Raw genomic sequence first — 24383 nt, forward strand, 5'->3', positions numbered from 1 at the left:
ATTTTATCCTTGCACACTTAACCTCCATCCTTATCCAAATATATACAAACATGTATATGCCATGTTTCCCCTCCCTCCATAAAAACAGGTTTGTATCAAGCATTTATATCAGCTTAATTTTTTCTTAGCTATACATCATGGTACTCTCTTCAGGTCAGTAGGCACAGAGATAACTCAGTTAAAAAATTAAATGCATAATATTCCTTTGCATGGATATATAGTTTAGAGTACACTACCTGCTGTAACAAACAGCTCCTTGAATATATGCTATTTCAGATATAATAAGAGTAAAAGTCCAAGTTAGTTCCAGGAGCTCAGGGGGTCTCTGTTCCACAGAGTTATTCAGGGATCCAGGCTGTGGGGGCTCTGCTACCTTCAATAAGTGACTCCAGTGTCATACCTGAGCTAGGACTAAGTCACCTGCTGCAAAGCAGTCTGGCAAATGTAGTTTAGGTGTGCCAAGGAGGAAAAGGAGACAGGTTTTTGTGATCGGCTAACCAGTTTCTGCCACAAAGGATAAGTTTATTTTTAATTTAAATATGTATCACCAAGTTACTTTTACCAATGGTGGTAAAAATTCACATCCCCACTGACAATATCTGAGAGGGCCCACAGCCCTGAATCTCTGCCAGTACTAGGCAGTATCATTCTTTCCATTTGTCCAAATCTGATGAAGTAATAATGGTATTGCCTTTGTTTGCATTTCCCTGAATAGTAATGGTTGAGTATCTTTTCATAAGTTTCACGGTTGTCTGTCCAATTTGTTTCCATCTTTTAAAATTTTACTATTTGTTTTCTATTTGTCCTACCTTTTCTATGTTCCTTTTTGTCTCTTTTCTTGCCTTATTTTAGATAAATTAATTTTTATCATTTCATTTCTCCCCTCTATTAGTTTTTTCATTTTACATTTTATTCTACTACTTTTTTAGAGGCTACCCTAGAATTTAAACGTGCCTTCTTTACTTATGAAAGTTTCATATAGTGTTGCAGGTGGGGTTCCCCAGAAGGCAGGCTCTGAGGTGGAGGTTAGTGTTCAGGAGGTCTACTGGGGAGATGCTCTTGGGCTTATCATTAGTGGAAGGGAAGGAAAAGAAACAGGTTTGGCAGAGGGAGAAGTCATGTGGTGATGCAGTTGCAAAGAAGGCCTAAGGCCATTCCCAGGGGACCTCTGAAGCTAGATGGGCTTTCAGAGTCATATTGAGTTTGGATGAGGAGACCAGGCTTCTATATCCATATGGTGATTTGTCATTGGATGCAGGCTGCCCTGGAAAGGGGGTGTGTGTCCTTGGGCACAGTGACCCTCTTAAGCTTATGACAATTCCCAAAGAGAGGTAGCAACTGAAGGAATAGGTCCTGAAGTCTTGAAGGGGGGTGGTTTGGAGTGGTACAGATTTGATTATACTACACATAAATTAGTACTGTGATCCCTTCCCAGGCAGTTGAAGGACCTTAGAATGCCTGAACTTCACTTGACACTTCTGGTTTTGTGTTATTATTGTCATTTATGTGTATTCTATGTGCATTTTAAATCCCATATTATTATTGTTGTTCTTCCATTATATACTCATTTGGGTTTACCCACCCATCCTTTAGTCATCTGTACCCTTTCTGTGGTTCTTCATTCCTTTCTGCATCTCTGAACATCAATTTGGGATCCTTTTCCTCTGTTTGAAGACTTTTCTTTAGAATTTCCTTTAGTGTGGATCTACTGGTAATAAATTATCTTAAATTTTCATTACCTTAAAACATCTTTATTTCACTCTCGTTTTGAGGAATACTTCTTTTCTTTTTAATTTAAAACCAATTAGTTAACATATGGTATATTATTAGTTTCAGAGGTAGAGTTTGGGGATTCATCAGTTGCATGTAACATTCAGTGCTTATTCCATCAAGTGCCCTCCTTAATGACCATCACCCAGTTACCCCATCACCCGACCCACCTCCCATCCAGCAACCCTCAGTTTGTTTCTAGAGTTAAGAGTCTCTTATGGTTTATCTCCTTCTTTGATATATGGTTTTATTTTTCCCTCCCTTCCCCTATGTTCATCTGTTTTGTTTCTTAATTTCATATATGAGTGAAGTCATATGATATTTCACTGGTATAGACTTCCGAGTTGGCAATTATTTTCTTTCATCTAAAAATGTCATTATTTTGCCTTAATTCTTGAAGCACATTTTCACTGGATATAGAATTTTTGGTTGATGGCATTTTGTATCAGCGCTTTAAATGTTTTACCATTGTCTCTTGTTTCTGATGGGAAGTCAGTGGTATTTCTAATTATTGTTCCACTATACATTATATGTATTTTTCTCTGATTGCTTTCAAGATTTTCTCCTTATCTCTGACATTCAGCTGATTCAGTCTGATGTAATTGGTATGTGTTTTTTTGATTTTTGGGGGGGATTTTTTTGGTATATGTTCTGCTCTTGGATCACTGAGTTTCTCGAGTCTGTAAATATAGGTCTTCCACTAAATTTGGGGAAGTTTCAGCACTTATTTCTTCAAAAATTATTTATGCCCCAATATCTTTCCCTTCTTCTGGAATTTCAGTTACATATATGTTAGGCCTTATGATATTGACCCACAGGTATTTGAGGCTGGAGTCCATGCTGTATATATGGTTCAGGGGTCAGTCAAGGATTTGGGCAGAATTTAAACACAGAAGTTACGGTTGCCCTTTCTGGCTTTTTGTGAAATTTTCCTCTCACTTTCAGTGGCTGTGGTTCCGCCAAGCTCTAAATTCTGGTTTCTCTTCAAGCCAATAATGTGAGTTTTCAGTTGGAGTTCATTTGGTTCCATGCTGTGTGGCACTGACTTTGGCCTACACAGGCCAAATGGTATAAAAAGTGGTAACTTACCCTAGGCTGTTCCTTTTCCCCCAAGTATCTACTCTCCTCTATAGTCTACTTGCTTGTGTTCACTCTTGAGTTATTGTTATTTTTTTGAATTTTGTCCAGAGTTTATTGTTGCGATCTGTGGGAGATTTGAGCATGTAGGAGATACTTCACAACATTGGAAGTGGAAGCCCAGTCGCTTTCTCTCAGCACTTTGAAAATATCATTCCATTCTCTCCTAGCTTCTATCATTTCTGTGGGGAGTTCAGCTGTGAGCCTTATTCTTCTGCTGCTCACTGTCCCATCCCAAGCATTTAGGATATTCTCTTTGTCTTTGATTTTCAAAACTTTTACTATATTTGTTAAGATGTGGGATTCCCCATTCCTCCCTTTTTAGTAGTAATTCTGTTTGGAATTTACAGCGCTCCTTGAATTTGTGGCTTGTTTTCTTTGATCAATTTTGGAAACTTATTAGCTATTAGCTCTTGCAATAATGCTGGGTCTATCTAGCCTTGCTGGCATGGTAGCCATCTGGAGCACACAAAGGGATTAAAACAGTTTTTTAGCCAGGTATTCCAGTTGTTCTCAGTGGGAAGTTAGTCTTCGATAAGCACTGCCCCTTTGCCAGAAGTGGAAATTCTCAGGTTTTGCTTACCAAGAGCTCAGAATACCTCAGGATTTGGTATCAACTTGGAGCATCTTTTCACATGAGAAAAAATTCGTTAAATTTCAAGGCTGATTGTGACAGTCAAAGAGAATCAAAAGAAAACAGTATATCTTATATGTCCACAAAAAGGGTCAACTTTTGTTTTATCAGAATATTCACCTGCTTTACATTATTCCTGTGTCAACAAGACAGTATTGTTTTCATGTGATCCTTTATAATATGGGAGAGTGCTGTAGAGGCTTACTGTTGGGTCTAAAAGGGGACCAGTCATCACTGCAGGGTTTTAGTGTGTGGAAACAAAGTAGCTATCAGGTTAACAGTTTGTCTAGTGCTGATTGCCATCACTCAATAGACATATCTGAGCTGTCATAATGACTCAGATAAGAATGACTCTTGTATAACTGCAGAGTTGTTTAAATGTATTGGTTTGAAAGGGCAGAGTTTGTGTTAAAGGTAGCCCAAGTGGCCTGATCCCAAACAGAGGGCATGGGGTCCAATGATCATGGCACAGGCCATAGCCTCTTCTCTCCATCTTCATTCTAACACATCTGCTTGTTGTCTGCTGCCTGCCCAAACTATTTGCCCATAATCCCCAATTCATCTGCTTTTGGCTGCATGCAACTAATACTTCCTTACCCTTTCATTCTCCCACCATTGCTTTTCTTTTACCTCTAAACCCACATCTTCACCCCTGAGTTCCTGTTGTGCAGACCCTTGCTTGTCAGGGCAGACAGAAGGGAGCAGTTCTCCGAAATCACTTTGTGAGTGATAATGAAGTACATAGAAGGATGGTGCCTGCAATGTTTTCATTGCCAGAAACAGGGGAAGACTTGGGAGTGCAGCAATCTTGTGTTCCCTCACTCCAGCCTGCAAGTGACTTGCCAGTGATTTTTGTGGATTGCATCAGCAACCTTTATGAAATGCATAAAAATGTTCTCACCAGCAGATCAATACTTTCTTCAGTTTTTCTGCCCCTGCTCTCACTTAGAGAGTAATTGTTTGAAGATTTAAATATACCATTGTAAGCTTCTGGGAAAAATCCAGACTTTGGGAAACTTACAAAACAATTTGGTTCTTTTAACAAATAAATTTCAAGGGAAAAGATTGAGAGAGAACTTACAGGTTGAAAAAGAGTTACGAGACAAATCGGGGGCCCCTGGGTGGCTCAGTCAGTTAAGCTTCTGACTCTTGATCTTGGCTCAGGTCTTGATCTTGGGGCCATGAATTCAAGCCCTGCATTGGGCTCCACGCTGGGTGTGGAGACAAGACAAAAGAGACAAGTCAATCAATTGAAATGTACCAACATTATTTGGATTTTTATTAAAACAAATACACTGTTAAACAAATATACTGTTAAATATACTGATACTATCATAATATATGACATTATAAGACAAATAGAAATTTGAACACTGGTTGGATATTTGATATTAAAGAATTATTATTAAGATTTTAGATGTGGTAGGGGTGCCTGGCTGGCTCAGTCAGTAGAGCATGTGACTCTCGATCTCAGGGTCATGAGTTCAAGCCCCACACTGGGCATAGTGAGTACTTAAACGAAAAAGGATTTTAGGTGTGATAGTGGTATTGTAGCTGTGTTTAAAAAAGACTTCTTTTAGAAAAACATACTGAAATATTTGTGGGTGAAATGAAATAATATTTGGGATGAGCTTTGAAATAATATGATGAGGGAAGCAGGTAGAAGTCTAGATCATATAAGATTGTGCATGCATAGTTGTAAAAACTAAGTGAAGAGAACATGGGGCTTTTTTGTTATACTTTTTTGTCTGCTTTTGCATGTGTTTGAGGTTTTCCAATAACAAAAAGAGAAAAGATCTCTGTATTATCTTTGGGCAACTTTGGAAAGAGTTCCAAACAGCTCATAATCAATACAACTCACCCTGTTTATTCCATTTTGCATAATATCTCCAAACTGAAGCTTCTGGGTCTGAATAACATAGCACATATTGTGGGGTGGGTTTTCAATTTCACATAAAATGCATATTGGCCTGAAGCCTGTTCTCTTTTACGCTGAATGCTTTGCAAGGCATCATCCAGGTTATTACTCTATTTCATGTGTGTGTGGCTAATACTCACATTAGTGCCTTTGAAATGCCTATCACATGCTGTAAGACCGCCCTTACTTTTTAGAGACCACTCTTGATCCTGAATATTCCAGACAAAGAGTGAATGGGTAAAATGAAGTTTGGTAGGATTTCTCTCCACATAGCTAAATATTAGTTGAATCTGCACTGGGTGTCAGGTGCTAAGTATTTTACATGGAATGTTTCATGAAATCCTCATAATTACTCTGTGGAAAGGTACAATCATTATAATTTTTTTTTTTAAAGATGAGAAAATGGAAGCTTGGAGAGTTTACCTAAATTCTTCAAGGTCACAAAACTGGTAATTAAGCTATGAAACCAGCTAGGGTTTGAAACCTGGGCTGCTTGACCCCATGTCTGTCCTCTGCCTTGAACTCCAAGTTCTATGGTAATTCAGTTTATTGCAGATTAAATTGAATTTAGGCTCTCTGAAATATGTAAATTTTGGCAAAGAAAAAAAAATATTAAGACAAAATAAAAAAATCCAAATGTCTAAGTTCCAAAGACATCCTTAAGTTTGCTAGAATGTAAAGGCTTATAGGGCTGGGCAGGGTGAGGTGGTTGCCATTGTGGGATTTGACCTTCCATGAAGCCTTTTGGAGTCTTCCTCAGAGCACCTCACAACTGCACATGATACATTTTCTTCTCTTTCTTGACCACTGACGGCAAGGACGAGATGCGCTTTCTTGATCCACAGGATTTGGCAATCCTGGTAATCTTGTTTTCCACAGGTTCTGCTACACTGTTATTGGCAGTACACCAGGTGGTTTCTCAGTCTTTTAGCAGGCTGTCAGAGTAAGACTTTCTTCCCAGGCATGAGATGGTGGCCAGATTGAGTTCAAGAGAGAAATAGGTCAGTCCTCCACAAAGGCCTCCACCAGCTCCTAGGTTAGTTTTATTTTTTCAGTTGGTTTGGGTAGCTTAAGGCCAGGAAAAGACAAATTGCCCACCATGGTGGGAATAGGGGGAAGCTTGTAAGGAAGATAAAGATCCAAGATGGAGAATAAATCCATCCCATCCTGGAATATTCTTTAGGGCTCATTTTATAGTGTCCTGAAGTATGCTCATTTGAAATACCCTCAAGGGACATGGTAGCCAAGAGAAGCCTGTGACTATGTGTCTGTTGATATAAGATGTGTCTTTCAGCCTATGAACTTGTAGTCTTTGACAGTGATGACATAGGGAGGAAGTCAGAAATTGGAAGTAGCCAAGCTTGAAATCCCTTGGGAAGATGAACCATGCTAGAATACGCTTGAGAAGGAGGCATCCATTCAAAAGACCCAGTATGTGAAATCCCTGCCATAGAGCACACCAGTTCTTCGTCATTGTGCCGAGGTTACTGGGCTGGAGTCAAGCACCAGTGGTAAAGACAAGTATAGTTAGGTGCGCTGGATCAGTTACTTTTAAGTGGGAACAGCAGGTGGCACCTATGACACCAAACTTCTGAGAAATTTAGGACCTATACCTCTCATCAGATGATAGAGTTAAAGGTTTCACGTTTTTTGGATGTACAGGTAACTTGCTGGCTAGAGGCTCAGGACTGATGTTCACTCTCCTCCCAGCTCTTGCTGTACAGCTGTTTAGCAAAGCACCTGTTCACAGGAAGTCTGGCCATTTCTTTAGAGAGCCAAGGTTAGGAGAGAAATGGCATTTGTGCCTCTTTTTTTCACCTACGGGGGAGAATATTTCCTGGGGATTCTTTAAGGTAAAACTTCAAAGCACTGCCTTTACAAGATAGGACTCTCTACAAAATCCTTCTCTTTGCAGTGGCACTGAATCCAGATGTTTCTTAATTCTCCAGCTCCCCCATTAATATGGCTACTCAGAAAAGAATTCAGAGAGCAAATTTCTTCCTTCGCTCTACCTTTTAGTTTTAGCTCAATCACTTCTTTGGCCCAGTGACTGGTTACACATGTCATTGAGGTTTAAAGAGAACAGAGCTTTTAAGGAAAGTTGTACATTTCACCTTCGGTGTGGATTACCCATAACTCTGCCTTGGTCTCTTGGATTCATATGCAAACAATTTATTAAGGTAGTACTTCTAGGCGAACAGGTGAGGAAGGAAGGGACCAGAATAGGAAGCAGGAAGAAGTTATTGACTGCATAACAAATCACCACAAAACTTAGTAGTAAAACTATGGCACCATTTAATTTGCTCACAAATCTACAATTTGGGCAGGGCTCAGTGTGGACAGCTCATCTCTGCTCTGTTTGGCACTGACTAGAGTGGCTCAGAGACTAGGGGTGGGATCATGTGAAGGCTAACCTAAGAAAGGCCCCTGTATACTGCATGCACTGAAAAACCGAACACCAAGACCCAGTTTCTGGCAAAGAAAGAAGTTTGATTTGCCAGGCAGCCAAATGACCAGACTGGAGAAAGAGCTCAAATCTGCCTCCCCGGACAAAAAAACAAAAACAAAAACAAACAAAAACAAAAAAGCGCAAATCCCCAACCCCCCCCCCCCCCAAAACGGGGGAGGGTGTTTTTATGAGATTTTTAGGGAGAACGTGGAGGAATGTGATTGGAAACTTGGAAGGGTGAGGTAAAGGCGAGCTAATTACTGGCTTTCACTGGCCGAGTCGCTCGTCAAGAGTCGCCTTGTGTCACAGGTTTAAAGATGGCGGCGTTGCTATCCTGGGGTGGAGAGCTCACGCCCTTGACATCAAACACCCACCTAGCGGGCACTTGTGCAGGCCCCATGGGAAGGCCGGTGTCTCCGCCGGTCTGAACCAGTCAGAGGTAGGCCTCTTCCTTCCAGAAAAACAGCTTAAGCAAGTATCTTGTGACGTGCTGGTCAGAAACTTCATTTGTACGAACCTTAACGGTCTGTTACCTGGGCCCCGAGCCATTGAGAAGCGGGCTGTTAGAAAGTCCATTGTGAGAAGCAGGGAGCCTTAGGTTATGGTTTACTTCCCTGTCTCTGCCCTAAACATAAGGCAACAATAATTTAGCTTTGCTTTAAGTAGATTGAAAGTCAAAGTTTATCTGTAAAGCACCGGTTTCAGCTAGTGCTCTCCTCTGTCTGGTGGGGGATTCTGGCTGTCGGCGGGAACACCTCCACCTGGCCTCTCCATAGAATACAGAATGTAGGGGGAAGCCTTGTAAAAGGCTGCCATTTTTAGTATGAGACAGTATATAGAAATTTAATAATCGTAGCCCACTGTAGATTACTTATGGGTACGTATAAGAGGAGTAAAAGTATGAAAATATGGGTAGATACATAATCAGTTCAAAATAGTGATTACATCTAGGGGGCTGTAGACATTTGAACTTCATCTGTGATGAAGTTTTATTTGTGGAAAAAAGATCTGAAGCAAATATGATAAATCATTAACATTTGTTACATGTGGATAAAAATCATGGATATTTGCTATTATTTATATCTTTCTACATAGAAACTTTTTCTTTTATGAAGGAAAAATTTTGGAAAGTAGGAGTATCTTTCAAGTTGAAGATATTTACGTTAGTATTACCTAAAAGAGGTAATAGGATTGAGGTGAAAATGCAGCGGCTTAGAATGAAAAAAAAAAAAAAGAATAAAATGATGGATTATAAGAGAGTTAGACATGAATTGGAGGTTAAAATCTGTAATGGGGTTTTGCAGTGTAGAACACGTATTGTGGAAAATGAAACTTTTCTCTGAATGTAGAGAAAAAAAAGGGAGAAATTTAAAATGATGAGGAAAAGAATAGATATAGGGGCCGGAAAAGAGACCGGCAAGTGATGGTGTTCTTGAAGAGGAGCGCGCTCTCCAAACCGGACAAAAGTGATAATCAAGGGAACAATAGAAAGTTTCCTGGGGCAGAGGAAGACTTGCGTAAAGTTTGAAAGGACTCACAGTGGTCCGGATAAGATTCACAAAAGAAGCCTACTCCTAGACTCTTCCTCTGTCTTTTGAATTATAAAGCTAAAGAAAAGATTCTTAAGCATCCAGGTTAAAAAACAATCTACTCAGAAATAGAAATCTGGCTGGTCTTAGATTTCTCCCTGCAGAACTACAGGCCAGAAGACAATGGCAATGCACAACTTCAAAGGTTAGGAAGAGAGAATGTAGTAACCCAAGAACTGTCTTAGTTTGTGAAGATAATATTAAAAATTTTGCAATATGCCAAATTGTAAACAACTTGAAAAATTACTTAACATTCTGCTCTAGCCAGTTGAAGAATAAAGTACTTGGGAATGAGGAAGCCATGATATAAAAAGATCTACAAATATCTTCTTATTCTGTTTAGATTCCACAATCAGGAATCTAATTTTACTGGATATTTTCAAATAACTTTATAAACAAGGGAAGAAGCTAGGGTCTGCAAAGTTTCTATTAGTTGTTATTGTTGGGTTTTGTTATTTTTCTTTCAATATTAGGAAATATGGTTTTTGGTGACATTTTTTACTTCATGGGTCAGGTGGAACTCTCCAGCTTAAAACACAACAAAAACTGGGGAGCCTGGGTGTCTCAGTCGGTTAAGCATCTGACTTTTGATTTTGGCGCAGGTCACCATCTCAGGGTCCTGAGACCGAGTTAGGAGTTGGGCTCTGTGCCGGGCTGCTTAAGATTCTCTTTCTCCCTGTTCCTCTGCTTCTGCCCCACTTCTCTCTCTTCCTCTATAAAACAACAACGACAAAAACTACTTCTTTTCTAGTCCAAAACATGGACTGCAATATTTAAATGACAATGACATTATGTTTGCAGAATTCTAAACCCAGAAAGTTTATCTTTCCTCTCTTTACTGAAACTGATTTTTATTCAGCAATATAATAGCATTGCATTGACAAGGAGCTTGAGTAACAATTTCTGCTCTTAGAACTCATTTTGAATGACCTGAGTGTATAGTTTTTTTTTTTTTTTTGTAATTATGAAAAATGAATAAACTACCAGTGGCAGATATAATCTGTAATTAAGAACCTCTTTGTAACATCTTCCAACTAGGACTTGTGAGTGACTCTTCTTGGGTTAATTGTACTTAAAATCAGAATATGTAATATATTCTTAACTGTGTTAAATTATGCATAGAAAAAGAACTTTAAAGAAATAAAATAGTAAATGAGGATATCTCTGGGTGGTGAAATTTTGGGTGATTTTAATTTTTTAAATATATTTCTATATTTAAACGATTTTCTATGATAATAAATTATATTTTTGTAGTCAGAAGAATGGGACTATTATGAAAATCAACATATATATGTTTTATATATATTACATAATACAAATTAGGTAAATACTATGCACAAGGAAAAGATTGAGAAAAGTATACCTCAGTGTTGAATGGATAGTTTGTGCCTTTGGCAGTGGAACTAGAGATGATTTTTTTCCTCTCTTCTCTTTCTTTTCTTTCTTCGTTTTTTAAAGAGTTTTTACATGTGAAATGGCTATGTATTTTTTTTCCTACTGAAAAAATATACTTTATAAATATACTAAAATAAAAAATATTTTATGTAGCTTAAGAATGCTAAGTTGAGTGTATATAGAAAAAATATACTTTCCATTTTTAGTTCTTTAAAAATAGTATTTATTTAAACTGTAGTCCTTGTAGAGGTTGCTTTTAGGCAATAGGCATGAACAGTGGAAACTCAATCAATGCAAAAGAGCCCTCAGTGACCACCAAGCTGAATGCAACCAGGCCCATTGAGTGACCCACCTTGAAATGGCCATAGGCCCTAACTGACCAAAAGGGTACTTACAACCAGGCACAGTTCCTAAAATTACTACAAAGGGAAAATTCCGTATATCCCCATACTCTGCCCTATAACTATTGCCCCTCACCACCGTCTCCTGGCAGACAGTCTCTCCTTTGCTGTCCGGCCAGCTGTTCCCTTGGAGTGTATTCAATAAACTTCTACCTCCTTTGTTCTGCCTTGGGTGAATTCTTTCACCTCCCAGGGCCCGCACCATGTCAGTCACACCTCAGTCCTCTCCTCTTACAAATAAATTGCTTTTAAAAAAATTGAAGTATAGTTAACACACAACAAATAAATTGCTTTTAAAATTGATGGTGGTTCAAACACTGAAAGTCACTACAAGACTCATCCCAATGACATACTGTTAATAAAAATAATTAAGTAATAGCTATGATGAAATTAATACTTTTAAATAAAATTATTATGATGAAACAGAAGATCTGAGTCTTGGACTTGAAATTCCAAACCATAGTTTTAGAGCAAAAAGGGCTTTTGAGTTGACTTCAAGTCTTGTTTGATGACTGAGAAAACTGAGTGGGGAGAAGTGAGATGAGTAGCTCTGAGTTTCACGTTAATTTGCATGAGAATTCAGGGTTCCAGTGTTTTCTCTTGTAATCATGCTCCTGGAGAGGACTGTGTTTGAGAGGTGATACAGAGGAAAGTGAGATTTGCAGACTATTTACCTACTCATCTTTGTATACAAATAAAATATGGCCTATTTTTGTTTTTGCAGTTATGTGAAGCACCTTTTGATTCTTGAGTCATAGCCCCATGGCTAAAGCTGATTGGTAACCATCTTGAAAGGAAGCACAAAATCCCCAAGGCTATTCTTCTTGCTCAGAATTTTACTACAGAATGCCACTGGAGGAAAATCTATGAGGAGTTCACTGAAAATCGAACAGCTTCTAAGATTAAACTAGCAAAAATATATTTAGTTCCTCTTGCACTGTTTTTTTAGATTAAAATCAGTGAAACATTCACTTCAAAAGGTATTTCAGGTTTTACTGAACCCACTATGCTTTCAGAATAATGAAAAACATCTATCAAATCATCCATCTTTAGATTCTAGAGTTTAAAAGATAAAAGAACAATGTTGAGGAAAATGATTGTATAGGCATGGCAGTGCTGTGGGGTGGTGCTAATAATTATTTCACTTGCAGTGGGCAGGCATCCAAGGATATTCTGGAAGTCTCATTTTCTGAGGCACATTCTAGTCTTATGACAGCACCGTAGCTAATTTTTTTGAGATATATATGAGATTGGGCTCTGGCGTTGAGTTTTCCTGAATATGTGGCAGCATAATGACATATTATCTGGGATTTTAGGCTCCCCTTTGATGTTCAAGTGATCAAATTTACCATTTCCACTAGATGGCATTAGAAACTTCTGAAGCCATGAACTAATTAACTAGTCACCTTTGTTACGCTGTAAATTACACCTGCATGTTTTAAGAGGTAGTTGGCATTCGACTTTCTGGTGTGTTTTAACTCTGATGCCAGGTACACGGTTAAGATATTGGTATCAGGTCTCTCCCTCAACATAAACAGCTGCTGGGATTATCAGAATGTCATTCCTCATCTCATATTCCAAGCAAGAGTTTTGAAAGCAACATATACCCTCACCCTGCTGTAAATCAAAACCAAGTAATACTACCTCCTCCGATCCTAGCTAGGTAATCAGTTTAGAGCAAACATATTAGGTGAAAAGGGTAACCCAAAACTTTCTTTTCCCAGCATTCAGGGGAATTTTTGTTTGTTTCTTTTGAATAGGATGCCATGTTTCAAACATGAGGGGACCAAAAGAAAATCTGAAGATTTGTCAGCTCCTTCTAGTGGTTGCTATAGAGGAACTGTGTAGGTTTTTAAATTATAAATGAAAATTTACAGTGACTAGAATGGGTACATGTCCCGTGTTTCTGAAAAGTCTTTGCTTCTTCAGATGCTCTGTCTAGCTAAACCAAGAAATAGTAGGTTTGGTGTGTGTACATGCATGTATGTATCTTTTTCTTTTCTCACAGTGGTGTGTCTCTGTGGCTGCCGCTCTAGTCACCACTCCTGCCTGCTTCCTAGCCTGGCTTTCATCATTTCTTCCTGTTGATTGGTGTCACCTCGCAAGCTTAGAATGTCTGCCTGTCTGTTCAGAGTGTGAACACATTCCTCAGAATGCTGATCTGCTCGTTTCACACCAGTGTCAAAATGACTTATTAAATTCAGCACCTCCTGATACTCAGTGGCTGATGTGTTGCTGTCCAAACAGTAAATGACAATAAGCATATGCAGCTGGTGGGCCTAGCAAACTCATTTAATTTGATAAAAATGTCACTGCAACATGCTTTAAATCGCTGTCCTTTTCATCATTGCTAATTGCTAGCTATAGACCTTTTTCCTATGCTTAATACAAGTGTTAGAATACTGCTCCTTCCAGCCTGATTAAGAATTAAAAAAAATGTAGAGTTCTTTTTCAGTGGCAGCATTATTTCATCAAGAGATGGATTTTGCTCTTAATTAGCCAACATGCCACTAGGGAAGCTTCAGAGTCATGGGTGTGAAACAGCCTCAAGCAGGAGATCAATCTAAAGGAAAAAAATGGTGGCTGGGGAATAATTGGCAGCTCCAGTGAACGTGGGCTGGTTATAACAGTGACAATATGTTCCAGTGGAATATCACAAACCTCTCTCTGCTATTTTCAACTTGGCACATTTCAAGCTCAACAAAAGCTGAACAATATATCCCATGGTTATTTGTGTATTGTTTTGTATTTTTTTCTTGCTGCTTCATTGAGGTTTTCTCATATGTTGGGTTGACAATCTGGACATTTCACCCAAACGGATTAGGGGATTAAGAAGGAATATGAATTCTAAAAATAATAATCCTTCAGTAGCTTGATGCTTAAAAACAAATCTGGAACTGATCCATACAACAGAAAACAGGCAAACTTACACTAATTTGCTAAACCCAAATGTTGATTTAAAATATATGCGCACACGCATGCACACACACAAATTGAACTCAAACTTTTTTTGAATGATGCTTACCAGATTAAATAGGAACTGACTCAGGTTTTTTTTTTTTTATTTTATGGTCAAAAAAATGGCAACATAAATTTTTTTTTTCCAATGAGTTGATATTTAATTTGGTTCAAATTCCTACTTTGTTTTTCTTTTACAATAACCTTTGTGTGTGGACCCTAACTCTTGGAACAAATGAACTGACAGCCATGTAGGCCACCAGGCCCTCTGCCCAGCCATTAGTACCTTGTTCCAGGAGGCTTTATCTGGGATTTGACTTGTGCAAAATGGGCTGAACAAAGAAAGGAAATCTGCCCTTCTTTCTGATGTTCTTGCATTTTAGATGTTGGTAGCCTTTCTCCTTCCCTTCACTAAACACAGAGCATTGATCTGTGTTATTTCCTATGTTACTTGTGTGGTTGAGTATATTTCTTAAAGGTGTGCATGAAAGGAAACACACAGTCATTTTGGTGCAAGCTCCAAGTGATCTCCCCAGTCATGTAGCTATAGTCTTCTTGCTTTGACTGGCCAGTCTACATAAGTCCATTGAAGGCATGGATAACCTTCTTTGAAATAAAATTTTGCTTTGATTTCTACTCTACATCTAAAGTTAAAAAGTGCATTTTGGTCACCAGATGATCTCAGGCTGGGAGAGGTTGTTTCATTTTCTCTTTTCTTTGGGTGGTAGTGATACCTTTACCTTTCATGTGTACAAGAAAAAAATGTCTTTCCAAGAAGGCCCATGGAGGCTGTTTAAGTTGAGCAATGTGGGAGAGCAAGACTGTCCCAAATCAACAGGGGTCCACCTGGTCAATTCCAAGTGAGAAAGGACCAAAGGCTCTTTGTCCTGATTAACATGAGGGGGTGTCATTGGCATTTTAGAGTCCCCAGAAACTGGTTTTGAGTGCTGATGTGGGTATGTGTTCCATACTTGACAGGTACATGGTGGAAGGCAAAGCTGGTATCCCTTGGTTGATATGGTGGAGTGCAGGGAACCCATCCATGTTTTCAACTGGTCACAGAATGCCCCAGTCCCAGCTGCAATTCTGTGTTACATATCAGTGCCACAGGGTCTATATCTAAATAAGTTTTGAGCCAGTTTTTGAAATTTTCAGTTCAGTAAGGGAAATCATGCTTATATCATCCTGAATGAGAATTCTGGGTTCTCCAAGTTTTGGCCTCATCTTAACACCACCTCTTATTTGTTGACTGGCAGAGACTCTTCTGGAGTCACTATATTCCTTGACACAAGCTAGAAGGTAGTTTTTTTTTTTTTTTTAAAGATTTTATTTATTTATTTACTTGACAGAGAGAGAGAGAGAGAGACAGCCAACGAGAGAGGGAACACAGGCAGGGGGAGTGGGAGAGGAAGAAGCAGGCTCCTAGCAGAGGAGCCTGATGTGGGGCTCGATCCCAGGACTCTGGGATCACGCCCTGAGCCGAAGGCAGACGCTTAATGACTGAGCCACCCAGGCGCCCCTAGAAGGTAGTTTTTATTTGCCACATACAAGTTCTTTTTTCCCTCATGCATAAGTAATATATAAATATAGTCTGTTCTGAAATATGAAGGAAATAAAGTCATTATTAAAAAGTCACAATCCAGTAATCTCTGGTAACCATTGGTTTGTTTTCTATAATTAAGAGTCTGCTTCTTGGTTTCTCTCTCTCTCTCTTTTCCCTTTCCTTGTTTGTTTCTTAAATTCTATACATGAGTGAAATCATATGGTATTTGTCTTTCTCTGACAGATTTATTTTGCTTAACATCATACTGTCTCGCTCCATCCATGTCATTGCAAATGACAGGATTTCATTCCTTTTTATGGCTGAATAATATTCATATATATATATATATATATATATATATATATATATATATATCTCACATCTTCTTTATCCATTCATCAATCGATGGACACTTAGGCTGCTTCCATATCTTGGCTATTGTAAATAATGCTGCAGTAAACATAGGGGTGCATGTATACCTTTGAACTGGTGTTTTTGCATTCTTTGGAAAAATACCCAGCAGTGTGATTTCTGGATCGTAGGGTAGTTCTTTTTTTTTTTTTTTTTTTTTAAAGATTTTATTTATTTATTTGACAGAGAGAGAGAGACAGCCAGCGAGAGAGGGAACACAAGCAGGGGGAGTGGGAGAGGAAGAAGCAGGCTCATAGCGGAGGAGCCTGATGTGGGACTCGATCCCGGAACGCCGGGATCACGCCCTGAGCCGAAGGCAGGCGCTTAACCGCTGTGCCACCCAGGCGCCCCGGTAGTTCTATTTTTAACTTTTTGAGGAACCTCCATACTGTTTTCCAGAGTGGTTGCATCAGTTTGCGTTCCCACCAACAGCGCACAAGTGTTCCTTTTTCTCCGTATCTTTGCCAACATATGATAATGGGTGCAAAAATAGACACATAGATCAATAGAACAGAACAGGAAACCCAGAGATAAACCCACTGCTATATGGTCAGTTGATCTTCAACAAAGCAGGAGAGAATATCCAATGGGAAAAGGAAAGTCTCTTCAGCAAATGGTGTTGGTTGGGAAAACTGTACAGCAACATGCAAAAGAATGAAACTGGACCACCCACTTAATTATACCATACACAAAAATACATTTAAAATGGATTAAAGACCTAAATGTGAGACCTGATACCATAAAAATCCTAGAAGAGAACACAGGCAATAACCTCTTTGACATCGGTCATAGCAACTGCTTTCTAAAAAAAAACCTTTTTTTTTTTTTTAAAGATTTTATTTATTTGACAGAAACACAGCGAGAGAGGGAACACAAGAAAGGAGAGTGGGAGAGGGAGAAGCAGGCTTCCTGCAGAGTAGGGAGCCTGATGTGGGGCTCGATGCCAGGACCCCAGGATCATGACTCGAGCCGAAGGCAGACGCTTAACTGCCTAAGCCACCCAGGCGCCCTGCAACTGCTTTCTAGATATGTCTCCCGAGGCAAGGGAAACAAAAGCAAAAATAAACTATTAGGACCACATCAAAATAAAAAGCCTCTGCACAGTGAAGGAAACAATAAAAAAACTAAAAGGCAACCTGCAGAATGGGAGAAGATATTTGCAAATGACATATCCAATAAAGGGTTAATATCCAAAGTACGTAAAGAACTTTAAAAAAAAATCACCAGCTTTACTCTTGAAGCTACATTGGGCTCTAGGTCCATGTTTCTGATATGAGTGTCCTAATTTGGGGGCCAGATCTATGCCAACATAGGAAGTACTTCAGGATGAGCAAATGTCTTGAAAACCATTTTGCACAGGCACGAAGTGTCTTTTGACATTTTAATATTTTATTTGAGTTTGCCAACTGAATAATTTGGCTGAGCTATCCTAACAACCCTTGGGCTATCCTAGTCCTTCAAATCTTTTAAAGACATTTCCCCAGAGGGTTTCCCTCTCGTATTCAATAGGAAAGTGTGTGGTAGAAATGTGGGAAGCAATTGTTGGGGAAATATTGCCCTCGAAAACACAAAGATGGAGATGACAGTGGTTCCTAAACAAATATTTATGATGGTGTCATGGAATAATGGGAGTTTCTGTTTTTGAAATGACTGCAACATCAGAATGGGAGGATAGGCTGAGTAACTCAGTTGCTTTATAAATGAAAGGATCTTTATCCTCCTCCAAAAAACTTCCATAGTTTTTGGGACTCAGTGGCTAATTCTAAAGAGGATCCATTTCTGAAAATGTCCATTTAATGCCGCAGTTTGAGAAGTCACCAATGGGTACTAATGGATAAACTATCTCAGAAAAAGAAATTATTGTTAAAAAAAAGTTCTGTTTGTAGATTCTGCTTACCCATGGAATGAACTAATTTTTGCACTTCAGTACCAAGATTTGAAACTTCACATAGATGTATTTGAACATAAAATTTTAAAGCCATTGTTGCCCTGGCTACGTGTTACAGACACCCACCCCCCCACCCCCCCATCGACCACCTGGTTAGTTTTCTGAGAGTTTCTCCGGGAAAGGTTTACAATGGCTGGTTCCTGGTTTGATGTCATATCGATAAATTATGGTGCTTTAAACAGATGTGATCTCACAGCATGGAATCCTTCAGGGTAAAGCTCATGAAAAGGTTTCTTTCCCCTCTTGGTTTCATTGTAGTTTTGTTGTTTGGAGGTTTTATGTTGTTCATTTAGTTTCCTGGCTATTGGGGTTTTATAGTCGTATTTCCTTTGTTTAATATAATTTCCTTTTTTCTTTTAGCTATTTTTGTTAGGGTGCCCAGAGGCTTCCGTTATGAGTGGCTGTAAAGTAAAATATATTATGATTATTACAATGATAAAGTATAAGCTTTTAAGAGTCTGCTTATATTGACCCATATATTCTCTTTCTCCCTCTCTCCAACATGCACACAGAGGCACATTGGAAATGTGATAGAAAACGGCTGCCAATTCAAAAGCAGGAAAAGAGCAAACCCGCGTATACAAGAAGAGAGCTGTGAGCTGGACTGGCTCCTGGCAGAAGTGACACTGGGAATCGTGAACTCAGTTGCCTCTTCTCTCCTCTGTGACGTGGCAGAAGATGTCAGCCCCTAGGTTTGAACTTAGTCATTACTGCTTACTTCCCAACCTTTTCTGAGCTACCTGACTCCCTGGAGTATAAGTTTCCTCATCTATGAGTTGGGAGATGACGGATGAGTTCTTCATACTGAGGCTGTTGTGAGGGCTCAATGGGAACATCAAGCACGGATCCTGGGATACAGTAGGTGCTTCATAAATGTGAAATTCATACATATGAATTCCACTCCTGCTTGTCCCCTCATGGTGCCTGGTCTCTGGCGGCTGGTGTCTGGTACTCTGGGCTCACTGAGACCTGGCAGTCCACCCAGAGTGGCACTAAGTCCATGTCTGTCCTTGGTGTCCCAGTACTTACATGTCCTGTGCCGCGGGCTCCCTTCCAGCCATAGATTCCGGCTCACTCTGACACAACCTTGCTTCCGCTAGTTGCCATGCTTCAAAAGGGGCTGATGACCACTCAGGTGTGAGATGATGATTCATGAATGCCATCCCTCTAGACAGTGTTTGCAATATTACAGGTTTTGCTTTTATTTTATTTGGCACTAGAAAGGCATTGAGAATAAAGGGAAACTCTCTGTGATGGTGGAATATAGGCACTATAATTTTTTTTGTGGTGGGGAAGGAGGCTTTTAATCCTGAAACTTTTCATGTCATACCCCAATTTTAGCTGCTGAGTTTCTCTGCTCATACTGATTTCTTCCCATGCTGGGTTGGATAGCGTCCCCCCAAATTCTTGCAACCTGTGAATGTGACCTCATCTGGAAATAGTCATTGCAGATGTAGTCATGTTAAGATGAGCCCTAAATCCAACATGACTGGAGTCTTTACATGAAGGGGTAAATTTGGACATAGAGATCTAGACATACAGGGGATCGAGCTGTGTAAAGACAGAGACAGAGATTGGCATGAGGTGTCTATAAGTCAAGGAGCAAAAAGGATTGCTGACAACCGGCAGAAGACAGGGAAGGATTCTTCCTTAGAGCCTTCAGTAGGAACACGGGCCCACCGACACTTTGACTTCTAGCCTCCAGAACTTTGAGAGAATAAACTTGTGTTAAGCTGCGCAGTCTGTGCTACTCTGTTACAGCAGCCCCAGGAAGCTAACACACTGACTAAGCAGGATGTTTGCTGAATGCTCAGGATTAGCCCAGTGCGCCCAGCAATAGGGAGGGGTTGTGGGGAGATTGGGGGGCAGGCAACTGACGTTGACTCAGCAGAGGGAAAGTGTAGAGCAGGAGGTGCCGGCTCTTCAGCTGGGGGGCAGGGCACATGCAAGCTGTGTGGAACGAAGGTACTGAGGTTGTTTCTGAGTGATGAACCACCTGGGTGCAACGAGAGTATGCTTCCCTTTACAAAACGAATGCACTACCAAGATATTCCAGATAAGCTAAATTTTTCTCAAATTTCTCCAAGAGAAAGTTAAGTTTAAAGGGATCATCAACATTTCAAGAAACTATTAATCTTTTTACAAAGTGAAAAACCCATTTCCCCTTCCCAACCTGGGCACTTTTTATTTTGAAAGTTTCCATCCTTATACTTGAAAGCGAGGAACTTGCTGAAATGCAGGCAAGAGCCCAAGCAGGTTTGGGAGAGTGAAGGGAGGCTAGCTTTCTCTCCTTTTCTATAGGGAAAAGACATCATAGGCCTCTGCTAATTTAAGATTTTGAGAGTAATCTCTTTAGACACTTGATAATTTATTTCTGAATGGAATGGAATTTAGCAAGAAGAGGCTATTGTGTGTCAAAATAGAGGAGGCCCTTACTTGATCATTTGAAATAGCAGATAAAAATAAACCATCCATTCAACAAACATTTTTCGAGTGCTTGCTACATGATAGACACTCGATTGGGTACCTGGGGAGAAAGACCTCAATAATCTTGGTCCTTGTCATCGATGACACTGGGGCATACCAAGGCTTGTCAGTATGCGATAGCTAACATTTCTGAACACCTCCCAAAATACCAGGTCCCATATCAACTGCTCTACATGCTGGACAGCATCATTTATTCCCCCACAACCCTGATGAAGTAGGTTCTCTTACTGGTCCCATTTTGCAGATGAGGAAACTGAGGCATGGAGTGGGTCTGTAACTTGCCTATTGTTCAATTTCATAACTGGCGAAGCTGAGATTTCAACCCAGGTCTGGGGCCCTGAAAGCTCCACTCTTCATCACTGCAAGTGCTTGAGATATAACTGTTGCATGAGTTCAAGAATCGGACTCCCTGGGTTCGAATCTCACACCCACTGCTAATTATGTTGTTGAGCAAATGCCCTTAATTTCTGGTTCTTCAGAGGAGGAAATGGCAGTTTCCACTCCAGGCTTATATAGGCCTGTTGTAAGAATGAAAAGTCCTGATGCAGGCAAAGTGTTTAACACGGCACGGGCACAACAAGGGAAGTAATGAACTATCAGCTTTGGTCACTACACAAAAGTAGCTGGCGGGGGTTACTATAGGAGTATGGCCAGAGTGCTGTGAGCAACAGGAGCTTCCAGATTAGGCTCTGCCCCCTCTTGCATGGTGTGTTGGTCCTGGTCTAGGCACAGATCTTTTTTGAATTCAAAAGAGAGATGTGTGTGAGGGAGACTTTGGAACTGTGGCTAGTAAGAGGGGGAGGAATGAATGGCGGGGATTGACTTTCATGGAGTCCCATTTTAAATGTGATGGTGGTTTCAGTCTATTTAAATGTATTCCACCATAGTATTTGCTATGCAGGTCGAAATCTATGAGGTGGGAGTGGAGGTGTGCTAGAAATTTCCCTGAGCAAAATTACCTTCAGCCTGGGCAGGTTAGTGAATTAAGGGCTCTTAAAAAATATAAGTGCTGGGATGCCTGGGTGGCAGTCGGTTGGGCACCCGACTCTTGGTTTGGGCTCAGGTCATGATCTTGGGGTCATAAGATCGAGCCCCAGAGTTGGGCTCTGCACCAAGTTTGCTTGAGTTTCCCTCTCCCTCTTCCTCTGCTCCTCCCCCACCTCCACACTCTGTGCGTGCTCTCTCTCTCTCAAATAAAGTAAATCTTTAAAAATATGTATAAGTACTATTTGGGAATGATAGAACAGTAGTGTCCAGTAGTTGAGAACATTTTACCTGAAATCATTTGAACACATGGGTACTGACAGAAAGCTAGGCTCTGAGAAAATGGCGCTAAATTTACAGGACAAGTAAATTGTTGGGGACTGGGAACAGTCTAAAGCTACCCGCTACTGGTGGCGTTTGGAAGTTCAGAGGCTTGAAATTGAATCTAGTGCTTATCTCACTCCTATGGAACCTTCAAACTTCGACTCAAGTGTCACCTCCTCTAGGAAGCCTTTTCTGATCTCCCAGAGTCCCTCCTCTGGGCTCCTGTTGTACATTCTAGGCACCTCTAGTGCAGTATTCACTGTACTTTGTTGGAGTAATCGCTTGAGGAGTTTGCTCTCTTACTCCAGCCCCCATCATATTTCTAAGACCATGGAAGTGGCCCATGATAGGTATCCAAGTTGGAACTGAACTAAGTAGGTTTATTAGGTTAATAGAAACAATGGGGAATAAGTCCAGAAAGGGGAGACTCAAGGAATGCTGACAACAATAGTGTTTTGTTTCATAATCTTGTATCAAACAGACCTTGATTCTACATATTTAAATTTAAAGTCCAATATATTATCAATCTGGGCCCCTTTTATAATATTATTTCTACCTAGAATAATTCTTTTTCTCTATCTGGGGCTGGAAAACCCACAAACCCCAGGTTTTACTCTTTTGGGAGCAAAGCAAACATGGCTAGCCTGGGTTGACAAGAGAGAAAGGACATTGATCCATCTTCCTACCCTCCAAGTAAAGAAAAGGGAGACTAGTTAAGTAACTGGTTAGGCAAGATCAACTATAAGCCAGAGAGCAATACCTTAGGATGAAGAGAGTCTAGTCTGTCAAGGCCAACAGTACTACCCATTATCTCCTTCACATGGTCCTTCACATGGCAGGCAATGAGGGAGTTTTGCACACTTTCAGATCAGCTATATCTTCTGGGGATAGCTCTACCATCTGTACTTTGGATGTTGAAAATGATTCTTCTGAATACTTTCTCAGGAAGATTTGGATGATTTCAAACTTGAGAAAAGAAGTGGAGGGCATAAAATGACTTCGAAATCCCTTCCTTCCTTCCTTGACATATCATTCCACATTAATGGAGACAGGCTGTAAAGTTCTAGATTTTGTTTGAAATTTCTATTCATTGTAGAACGGCATGCTTGCTCTGTATTGGCAGAAGCAGCCCTTTCCTTAATATAAGCCAAGGCATGGTCATAAACCAGGCGGACAGGTACAATGAGTTTGGAATGTATTGTTATTTGTTACTAGGAGGGCTTATAGCACGCAACTCACCTTAAACAAATGAACTCTAAATACTTGGATTATAAAGGGCTATAAATTTAAACTTAATTTATCTTAATTAGGGTTTACCTTTCTTTGCAGATGGCTTCCCACTCTGACTTGTTGCCTCCACCCAATTCTTTGATGGAAATTAAAAAAACCCTGAATGAATTGATGTTTTGGAACCTCCAGATGCAGACCCAAGAGTGGGAGCAGGGCCCTGTGCATCCAGGTCAGTCCTGCGGACCAGCTAACAGCAGGTGAGTTGCTTGAATTTGGGGAAGGCAGAGCACTATGGTGTCAAGAATAAGGATTTGGGGACATACAGACGTGGTAACAAATTCCAGCTCTACCACTTACTAGCGGAGGAACTTCAGCCCTTGTACAGTTCTCTTTTTCATTATTTTCTCTTCTACTTTTACAAATTTGACAAAATTTTAATGTAAAAATATGTGGGCTTAGAATCTTACTCTCTCCTTTCTCCCTATCCATTTGCTTGCTCCTTCCCTGATTCCTGTAGGCAACCATTGTTTTTAGATTCTTATTGTTTTTTGTAGTGGTTTTTAGTGGAAATATAAGTAAATATGAATATATGTTATTGATTTTCTTCCTTTCTTACCCAAAAGGCATCGTATTACAGTTGACCCTTGAATGATGTGGGGGGTTGGGGTGCTGACCCCCTGTGCAGTCGAAAATCTGCATATAAGTTTTGGTTCCTCAAAACCTTAACTAGTAATAGACTACTGTTGACTAGAAACCAATAAAATAAACAGTTGATTAACACATATTTTGTATTTTCTGTGTATTATCTACTGTATTCTTCCAATAAAGTAAGCTAAAGAAGAGAAAATGTTATTAAGAAAACACAAGGGAGAGAAAATACATTTAAGTGTGTATTTTAAGATAGAGTCCTATGAAAGTTATTATTGTGTTTGCTCCCAGCTGGCGGTTGAGAGTATGGAATCTGGAGTAAGACAGTCCTGTGTTGGAATCCTAGCTTTGCCACTTGCTGGACATGCCATATTAGGCCAGTCAGTTACTCTCCCTGAACTTCGGTTTCCACTGAGTATAAGATGCCCACCTCCTCAGGTGGTTGTGAGGATTAAATGAGGCAATGGATGTAAGTGCTTAGTGTAGAATAGCACTCAATAATAGTAGCTATTAATTGACATTAGACAGAAAGTACCAAGTCTGTCAATCTTTTGTCA

Source organism: Ursus arctos, unplaced genomic scaffold (genome assembly GCF_023065955.2).
Source record: "Ursus arctos isolate Adak ecotype North America unplaced genomic scaffold, UrsArc2.0 scaffold_8, whole genome shotgun sequence".
Taxonomy (NCBI): domain Eukaryota; kingdom Metazoa; phylum Chordata; class Mammalia; order Carnivora; family Ursidae; genus Ursus; species Ursus arctos.